Source organism: Manis pentadactyla, chromosome 4 (genome assembly GCF_030020395.1).
Source record: "Manis pentadactyla isolate mManPen7 chromosome 4, mManPen7.hap1, whole genome shotgun sequence".
Classification (NCBI taxonomy): Eukaryota; Metazoa; Chordata; class Mammalia; order Pholidota; family Manidae; genus Manis; species Manis pentadactyla.
The window spans coordinates 142393784-142404672 of record NC_080022.1 but is presented as its reverse complement, the minus strand read 5'-3'; positions in this window follow the sequence as shown (position 1 = coordinate 142404672).

Here is a 10889-nt window from a genome sequence, read left to right as displayed (position 1 = left end):
TAAGAATTTGTTCTACATGTAAAAACTTGTTTGTTATGCCTCAGAAGATTGGAGACTGACAAAAATTAGGCTTGGGGTGGAATAATGATTGTGCATTGAGCATTGACTCCCCTATACAGAATTTTATTGTCGTTAACAACCAATTGATCAATAAATATGAGAGATGCCCTCACAAAAAAAAAAAAAAAAAAAAAAAAAAAAAGGACAGACTTCCAATGGTAAAATAAATTAGTAACCGGGATGTAATGTATAGCATAAGGAATATAGTCAAGATATTGTAACAGCCTGGTAGGGTGATAGCTGGAACCTAGAATTATGTATATAAATGTTCTACCACTGTGTTGTACACTTGAAACTCATGTAATGTAATACTGTGTGTCAACTAACCTTCAATAAAAAATAATTATTAAAAAAAAAAAAAAAAAGTCATTTAACCTCTGTGAACCTCAGGTACTTCATCAATGGGAATAATAATAGTGCCCTCCCTACAAAGTCACTGTGAGGAGTAAATGAAACAAAGCATGTGAAGCATCCACATAGTATGCTCTTAATAAGCAGTAGCTATTCTTATTATTAACATAGGCTGGGCAGGGCATAATAAACACAGCCTCACTGTAGCACTGTTCCAGTAATAATCATAATTGAGAGCCATTCCTGTTGCTAGGTTGCAAGCACCATCTAAGCAGGTTTTTGAGTTTGCTTCTCTATGCACCTAAGAGCAGTGTGTTTTTCCATTACCATTTTTAAATGAATTTAGCAATGAGTTGATGTCTTGGTTCTAGGTGCCTCCGAAGCAGACAAAGCTTTGGCTTCAAGTAGTTCATTTAAAGGTGATCTCAGGAAGCAGAGTAAGGAAGGAAAGCTAATAAAGGATGTGTTAATGAACAGGTTCCTGCTGAGTGTCACTGTTACTGTGGACCCTTTGACAAGCTCTGTGGAACACAGCTCAAGCAACTCATGCTGGGCAAGGAAGCTTGGATATTTATCTACAACTTCTCTCATCATTGGTTCAGGGACACTCATGGGGTGTTGACTCCCCAGCACCTCCTGCTAGCCCCGCAATGGAGGAGGGCACTCTTTTGGTCTGGCCAGGAATAGGAGTGTTCAGGCAGACACTCAGGAAGTCATCTGCTCCCTGGGAACTGTTTGCAGGTCAGAGGGATGTGGATAGGGCACCAACATCGACTTCTACAACTGGATATTAAATGATATTAGGAAATAATGATTAATTATTCTTAGGTGTAACAGCGGTATCATAGTTATGTAGGAGTCTGTCCTTATTCTTAGGAGATGCCTGCTGAAATATCTATGGGTTAAGTGTCATGATGATTGCAGTTAATTTTCAATGATTCAGCTAAACTAAACAAACACACAAAGCAAATATAGCAAAATGTTAACACTGCATCTAGACTCTAGGTAGAATTAGAAAGTAATTCTTTCAAAATTTACCATTTTCATTTGACATTTGACATTTTCATAACTGAAATGTTGGAGAAAAGTATTCAGCTGATATTTATTGAGTGCTGAGTACTCTAAGCATTGGGGATGCTGGTGGCATCCAAGCCAATGTGGTATCTTTATCATGAATAAGTAAAAGACTTGGCTTCTTAAGTCACTCTATTGCCATGTGTGGAAAATTGTTTTAATAACTATACAAATCTATGATATCTACAAGATGAATGGTGCTCCCTGAATTCCACAACATTAAGTGAGTATCCTAGGAGATACAAAAATGAGGAAAACAAACTTCCTGGTCTTCAAGGGTCTTACATTCCCAAGGGGAAAGTTCATGATGCTTAGGAGCCAGTAGAGTGCCCTCTGCGCTGGGTAGGTTCAGATTTTAAAAATGGTATCATGGTGCCCCTACTGGACAGTCAGAGGAGTGATGAGATTTGTCCAAGGTTGTACAAGTCATTGATGGAACATTCCTCTTTTCCCAAAACCGACAGACAGAGGCAACCATTTCGTCATAAGTGGTTAAGCCTAGTAGTTAACCATTAAGCTTAGGTGTATTAACAGAGTTCTATACTTCACATCTCCCACAAGCAGTCAGGTCAAGAGGGATAGAAGAGAGGCAGCCTTGAATCTGAAAATTCTTGGGAGTAGAAAACAATCTGCTCCACATCAGGCCCATGCACTTCTAGACAAAGGAAGGGGTCCAAGAACTAGCAGCCATGGCCATCTGATTTCAGTGAGCATAGCACCTGGGGAGTCTCCAGGCACCTTTCCTTCATCATTTCTGATGAGACACAAAAGTCTCATCTTAACAACCTACCGGGTGAGTGACCCAGTGACTCAGGAATTTCACTAGGAGAACCATGGACTATGTACGGGATGGAGCACTGAAGTGGGTGAAGGTGGAAGCCCCTCAGCTAAGGGCAAATGCCTAGGGCCTGGTGGGTACTCAAGAAACATCAACAGAAGGAAGGAAGGGCTCGAGATGAAGAGGATACCTACTGGGAGATATGTTAGAGTTGCATGTTGGGTGCTCTGCCCAGGAAGAGAAGGTGTACACAGGGCTGGCTGTGAGAGGCTGACTCTGCTGGGGCACAGGTCTCACAGTTCTTCCTGTTGTACGGGAATGAAGACCAGGAGAGGGAAACAAGCCACCAGAATGTAGGAAAGGCCTGCAGGGCAGCACAGCGGACCGCAGACCAGTGCCATCCCCAAGGGGTTTGCAGCTGCAGACTTCACATCTGCTGTCATCAAGCTTGATGTGACAGAGACAGCAGCTCAGCAAGTGGCTAGAGGGTCGCAGGCCAGCAGGTCATCTGGTCAGGTCACTGGGAATGCCCTTGATGGTTTTGAAGTGACAGAAAAGCTAGAAACCCGGCAGACACAGCCTAGCTATGTAGAGTGGTTCCTGGAGTAATGCAAGGACCCAGTGTGGTAATTGTTCCATCAACAATGCAACACAGTGTCCACTAAACTGCATAAAATTGGTCACATGGCTTCAGAATTTCCAGCTTAAACGCTGATTAATGATTCTCCAACTTCCTATCCTCCATTTGGATTCCTTCATCACCAAAAATCTTAGACCTTAAATCAAGACCCAAAAGGTCACCTGTCTAGGGTTGCCAGATTTAACAAATAAAAATACAGGATGCCCTGTTAAATTTGAATTTCAGATGAACAGTGGATGCTTTTCTTAGTATAAGCATGTTTTATGTAACTAATATCTGTTAATTCATGACAAAGCCAATTTGGGATACACTTATACAAAAAAGAAAAATCTGCATATGAAATTCAGATTTAACTAGGTGTCCTGTTTTTTATCTGGAAATCCTACATCTGTCTAACCTCCCCTTTTCCTAATAGATGAGGAAGTGAAGTTCAGAGAGGTAAAGGGACTTGCCCAAAGTGATGTAAGCATTAGAATCCATTCAGGATTCTGGGCTGCCACACTGCATTCTTTTCCAAATGCCTTATTTCAGAGTTTCTTAACTTAGCTTCTTATACCACTATAGATGGTGGTGGGGGAGTGGTCTCTGATCATTTTATTAGCTTTCCAAAGGAGTCATGATTTTTTTTAAAAAAGATTAAAATCCACTCTTTCATAGTATTATGCTCTGCCTTCAAAATACAGAACGATTATTACTTTGAACTGAGCTCACCTTTCTGCTTCCCGTATATCCCTTCATTCCCTGTCACCACACTGGGCCGAATCCTATCAGGAGATGGGTCAACTTCTCTGCAAGTACACAGAGAAATATCCACTACACCCTCTACACGTCACACAGCATAAGCCATCCTACCTTTCACAGCACACCTATATCAAAACCAAAAATTCCTCTGATCTATCCTGCATTTTCCTTCCACTGCCTCTTGGAACTGACAACCTTAGAGACGACAGGCCAGAACACCTTCCAGAGAACTGGTAGATGGCAGCTGTGATGTGATCTTTCACCACTAGAGGTCCCTTCTTATCCACAGTGATTCTGAAGTTAGACTGTGAAGGGTTAGAGAAGATACTCCCTTGGACCAGTGGGGCAGGCATTGGTTACAGGCGTAACGGTTGTACTCTGTACCAAGCAGCGAGTGAGTGGCCATGCAATACAGCAAGAGTAACGCAGGATAAAATGGCTTCCGCAGAGGAAGTTGGAGAATGTCTTCCAGTATCAAGCCCGAAGGCAGAGTTTTTAAGCAGAAACAGTGTTCTGGAGCTTCCTCCTCCACAGGACAGTCCACCATTCACCCTCACCAGGCAAACATCCAATTTCCTTCGGAGATAGTCTGGCTCCAGGAGTGTGTTTACTGGAAGCTAGCTTCCGCTGGAGACCTGTATTTGCATAGGCCCTGACCCTACTAGCTTTATATTTGTAATTCTGTAGTCTTTTCCTTAAAGGCCTGCCAAAGTATAAAGACAGGCCCCATGGGGCCCAAATCGAGCCTTGTCTGGCTCCAGGATACAGGATTTCAGAGAGGAAAGAGGTGGGGGCAGTTTCAAAAGGAAGCCCTTCTGCAGACTAATGAGAGAGTTTCCTGTGGGATGAGGAGGAGATTCCTACATGTGCTAAAGTACCAGGCAGCCACTTAACTTCCAAAGAGCTGTAACCGTGGGGGCACCAGAAGGCAGGGAGCCCCCTCTTGCCTGCTTGGAGCTTTCACAGGCCAGCAGGAGTTTGCCAAATCTTTAGGGGCGGGGAATTTCACTAACAGGCCTGGAGCATTCTGTTGGCTGCTTTCTAGCTAAACAAACAGTCTTGCCAACCATTGTATAGATTTTAGAAAAAACAAACCAACAAACCAGACCCTCCAGTTTCAGAACTCCTGTGAGTTGTGGTGAACCTTGAACTTTATCAAGGAATAAATAATCAAAGTTGAATGAACAATTCTGTCTGGGAGGTATGGATGGATTCTGGAATAAAAGCTAAAGTGATATATCCACAAATTTAGAAGCAGTTAGGAATAAGGAACCAAGAGGGGTTTTTTTTCTGCTTTTGAAATAGAGTGGTACTGGAAACCCACAGCCTGCCATGTGCCGGAACTGGCTTGTACCAACTCGTGGGAACCGATATGCATTCCTCCTTAACTCTACAATGAGACTTCAACTTAAGATCAGCCACACTGGGAGCATTTACACCATTGAAGTTGGAAGTTGGCACAAATCAGAGCCGTCTTCTCCAGAACTGGTTGTTAGACCTTTCCCAGCACATCCTGGTCTGCAGTCTCACCCCTAACACCCCGCCTCTCACATACACTGACACATCATGAACCTGCAAGCATGTCCCGCTGTGTATGTGTGTATGTGTAAACACACAGAGGATCACAATATGTACACTTTCCCCTTTATAGCCAGCTTGGACACCATCAATCCTCCTTGTTCTGTCATGCTGACATCTTTAGAGTTTTTATTATTTACATCCTGATCCCAGGCGGTGATCCCTCGCTCTCTCTCTTCAATTCACAATTGTTCTCTCCCTTACATCATGAGGCCCTCAGTGCCACAGGGATTAAGTAGCTGATTGTGAAAGCTTCTGAGGCAATAATACAGTCAGGATAGCAAATTACCTTAGCTGTCCATACGTGAGCAGTCCAGAGGGTATCAACTGTGCAGTACTGTCCGAATGGAAACCGTTTCACATTTGGTCGCTTTTCTTCCAAGATGCTTGGTTCTCAGCAATGTCCGTCCCATTCCCATAGCTCTCTGAGAACTTATATAAGAGCATCTTTGGAACAGATAAACAGAAGCAGGCAAAGAAAAGTCATGCAACTTGCATGGGCTCGATCCAAGAATGGATGTCACTTTTCAGCCTGAAAACCTTGAGCTGCAAAATATTACATGGGAGATATAAGAGAGGGGACTGACATTTTCGTGCCTACTTTATGCCAGGTACTCCTGTAACAAATAGTCTTTGAGGGGAACATTATTATCCCTAATTTCCAGATAAAAGAATGGAGGGCCAGGAATTTAAGGAATCAATAAAAAGCCATATAGCTAGTAGATAGTAGAATATTTTGTTAATAATTTAAAAATTTTGTATCTAAGTACTAAGTATATGTATATATATAATTATATATGTATATATATATATATATGTATGTATTTAAAAAATCAAGTAGAGTAATGGGGCTTGCAGGAAAAACAACCCCTTGCCCTATTTCTCTTCACCCCTCCCCTCTCCCAAAACTGTTCTGTGAGGCAGCTCCTTTTAGACTTTTTACTATTTCTTCTGATAATCACCTTAATATCTCTATCTTTAACCAAGAGGCTTATTGGTAGAATAGTGGGTGCAGCGACTTTGTTTACTTTATGTCAGTGTCCTCAATGCCTAGAACATGCTTGGCACATCAAAAATATTTGTTGAAAATACCATCATTTCCTGAGTTACCAGTGGGCCTCCTGCTGTGAGAGATAAAGATCTACTGCCTAACATTTCCCTCTCACTTCCCCAACTGTTTCTCATTAAGGTTTTATCAGTATTTTTAGTTCCTCAGCTGGTCACCTTTGTAACTCTAATGCACATACCCCTTTATTTCTTGTTCCCCAACCACAGATAATATCTTTGGACTCCTGTGCAAATTTCAATGCACATCTGCCTGACTTGAGGCCCCATGTCCTTTCCATTGCACACTGAGGCTCCCACGCTGACCACTTCTGGACTAGTAAGCATCCCTCTGCCTAATTTTGGGAAATATATTTTAAAATAATAGGCACTGGGAAATGGATTTTGAACTAGAGACATTCTTGGGCTAGCATGTACCAAGAAAGAATACTCTGAAGATAATGGAGTGAGTTTATCAAACTAAGTATAGCTCAGAAGCATTTTAAAAAATGCACACAGTCCAGAATTTTGATGGCAGGATAAAATTTACTGAAAATCTCCTATTCCCTTGGGGGAATTTCTTCCCTTTCCACAAGGCAGGACTTGCATTTTACAATAGGGATACTTGAGGCCTAAGAAACTGGTGGATATCCTGAGTCTATCATCCCTACACAATTACCCCAGAAATGCCCCTATGTGTGCCTGGAGGCAAGTTATTTTCTTGGCATGCTACGAAAAGCAGAGTAGGAGCTGAGCACAGTTTTGGGATAAGCTTCGGTATGGGTTTCACTAGAGAAAGTAATTGACACCGTGGAGCGGAGGCTGTGAAAGGAAAACAGACATGACCTTTGTTTCCCAGGGCCCTATGGCTGGCATTGCACACACAACACAAACACTGTCCACGTTGGTGCTTGATACGGACTCTCTGTTTGTGTCTATTCCCTGCCTCCTTCCAGAAGACAGCTTCACTTGTCTTTAATCTGCCCTTCTTGGTCCCTGGCAACTCCCACTCCTCGTCCTGATAGGTGCTGGCTGGCTCCGTGTATCTGAGTCAGACGAGGACTTGACCTATACATCTTGAACCTGTCAGGCCTTTGGACTTTGGCAACACCCAGGGAAGATGACAGGAGAGCTCAGGTCAGGGCTCTACAGCCTCCTCCTGGCCCTCCTTCCTGAAGAGAACCCAAGGACTAATGCTGCCCAGACCTGCCCTAGCCCCATCCCTACAGTTCTGCAGGAACATCTAGCTCCCTGTAAATTGCCCCATACCTTGGACACAGCCAGTCAGCACATCTTAGGTTCTCACCCATTACCGGTGGGAACCTGGCAATGTTTGCTATAATTTTTTGCCCTGTATTTATAGACAATACCAGCCCACTGGAAGAATACTGTAGGAAGTAGTGGGGCAGCTCAGGTCATAATGAGACTAGACTTCAATTGCATGCATTTAGGATTTGGACTTGAACAAAGCCACATCATTAGGATTAGACTCAGTTAGGAGTAACAGAAAAATCTAGAAAGGACTTAAATAAAATGCAAACTTATTTCTCTCTCATATTTAAGAAATTCAGAGATAGTCATCTCAGGATTGGTATGGCATACCATTGTATCCTTCTTTCATTTGCTTTATCCTGCCTAACTTCTATTCCCAGAAGTTGCTAGAGTTCCAGTCATTGCATCCATATTCTAGCCAACATAACAGAAGAAGGACAAAGCCACGCATATTGTTTTCCTTTTAGACCACTTCCCAGAAATTGCTCATACCAACTACTGCTTATACCTCATTGGCTGGAACATAGTCACATGACTACATCTAACTGCAAGAAAACTGATCATTGTTGTCTTTACTCTAGGCAGCTATATACCTGGCTAATAATTGGGGATTTTGTTACATAGCACAAAGAGGAAAATGGAGATTGGAGGACAACTAGCAAACTCTAATCCCTGGTGGAGCAGATCAATAAGAGACTCAATACCCCAATTCAGGACACCCTTATTTGGGTTGAATGGCCTAAACAAAGAATGCATAAAGTTTGAGAGTCATCTGCCAAGCCATGAAGATGGAGGATTTCCAGGTCAGATCCAGTCCATTGACCTCTCAGGTCAGGTCAAACCAGCTAGCTCCGTTTGAAGAACTGGGGTGAGTTCATTTCCCAATATATCCTGGCTAAGAGGGCAGGCTAACTGAAGACAGCCTTCATCCCTGCCATGGGAAAAAAGAACACTAGGCTTAGACCTGTCCTACCAAACAGCTATGCCAGCTGAGGGGCTGCAGGGTAACCAGCAGCTCTATAATAGATGTGTACCAGAGGACACTGGACTTCTAAATTAGGATTTGATTTAGATCTTGCATGCATCTCCAGCAACTAACATGACTGGTCAAGACCTTACCTCCTGGATCATAGAATGCTGAGAAGTCAGGCCATGCCAGATGGAGCAGTAGAGGGCCTCACCAACCAAGATCAATCATGCGGCAACCAGGGCCAGGTAAAGCCACACCTATGGAAGTATGGAAGTATATGTATACTGTGGCAGGCAGCCTCTGAGAGTCCCCGATGGTCCCTACTTCTTGGTATCTGTACCTGTGTAATCTCTCTCCTTGTGTGTGAGCAGGACTACTGACTCGTTTCTAACAAATAGAATAGGCCAGAAGAGATGGGATGTCACTCCTGAGATTAGGTTACAAAAAGACTGTGGCTTCCATCTTGCTCACCCTTTCCCACTCTCTCACTCACTTTGAGGGAAGCCAGCTGCCATGTTATGTGATGCCCTCAGGCAGGCCCACGTGGCAATGAACTGCCATCTCCACCCAACAGCCAGGAATGACAAGGCCTGCAAGCAGCCAGCTGAGTAAGCTTGGAAATGGATCCTTCTTTAGTCAAGACCTGAGATTACCACAATCCTTGGAGATAGCTTGACCACAGCCTCATGAAGAACCCTGAGCCAGGGGTCACCCTGCTAAGCTGCAACCAGAGTCTTGCCCCACAGAAACTATGAGATAATAAGTGTTGGTTGTTTTAAGGCACTAAGTTTTGGGATAGTTTATTATGCAGTAATAAATAACTAATACAGGTTGTTTATAGCTTCTTAAGAAATTCTGCTAATTTATTCTCATTCTCAACATTTAAACCTTGTTGCTGTATCAGTCTTGAAGTGACAGGTTCAAGCCATGCAAAAATGTGAACACAGAGCTGCAATAATCCACTCTCTACAGGCATTGTCAGTGTCACAAAGAAATCTATCACTCATTTATTTTTTATTTTTTTTAGATAATTATTTTTTATTGAAGGGTAGTTGACACACAGTATTACATTAGTTTCAGGTGTACAACACAGTGATTCAACATTTATATACATGATAATTCTAGGTACCAGCTATCACCATACCAAGTTGTTACAATATTTTGACTATATTCCTTATGCTATACATTACATCCCGGTTACTTATTTATTTTACAATTGGAAGTATATATATATATATATTTTGTGTGTGTGAGGGCATCTCTCATATTTATTGATCACTCACTTATTTTTTTAAAATGTGTGGGAGTGCCTTTCCTCAACAGAAAACGTGCCTCCACAGAAAAAAGCAGAATCTCTTTTTGTCTCATGATATGCTGAAAAGACATTCTTGTGACCTCATCGTATTTGCATTTCTCTTCCCTTCATCCCTGATTCAAGGTGGGAGCGCATGCTGTCTGCTAATTGTTTTCTGTGAATGAAGCAGTGTGTGGATTGGCATTCAGGTGCAGCCTTTTATTCCTCTAGTAACATCCTTCTTTGATAAACCTCTAGCCAGGTTTCTGTCAGTACCTACTCCAACATACATCTTCTCACAAAATAATTATTATAGATGAAAAATATCTTCTCCCATACTATGAATCTGCAATGATAAATAGAATAAAGTGTCATGCAGTTTTCCTTCTGTATGTAGTACACATATGCCAAGGGCTGATTTCTACATAGCACATTAGCCATTTCCTTCCTACCTGAAGGGAAATATCTTCCAGGGCGTATAGTAATTGCTCTTTCCCATTGTATGCTGTTGAATTTTTGCCACAGCCTATAACATCATTAAGGACTTTTGTTTGCTTTCTCTTCAAGCATAAAATGTGTCATTAGTTTCAAAATTGAATTTACACCTATTTGGCAATAGAGTGATTTATAGCCTTGTTTCGTTGAAGAAGTGTAAGAGTTCAATGGTATTGCTAAGTTTTGATATTTTCTGTCTGCCTTTAGAAACAAGATTCATCAGTTTGAAAAGTATTATTTTGTTCTTATTCTAGAAGAAATATTATTTTATTACTAGAGAGGTCACCACATCTTGTTCAAAAAATGAAAATAAAAAATCGTGGGTGGCTTTACACTCCTATATGAACAAGGGTATAATAAATAATACACTAAGGAAGAGAAGTGAATAAATTGCTACCCCAGTAATACCCAATTTTCAGATACTCATTATCCCTTTTACTGCGTGCACTGTTATTTTTTGCCTACGTATACAAAACAGTCATATTTTAAGATGCATATCCCGTAACATAGTCATACTCTATATTTTCCCTATAGTCCTGTGTATTTTATGATGCTATTCTGGTTTCTTGTATTCACATCATATTCAGAATTT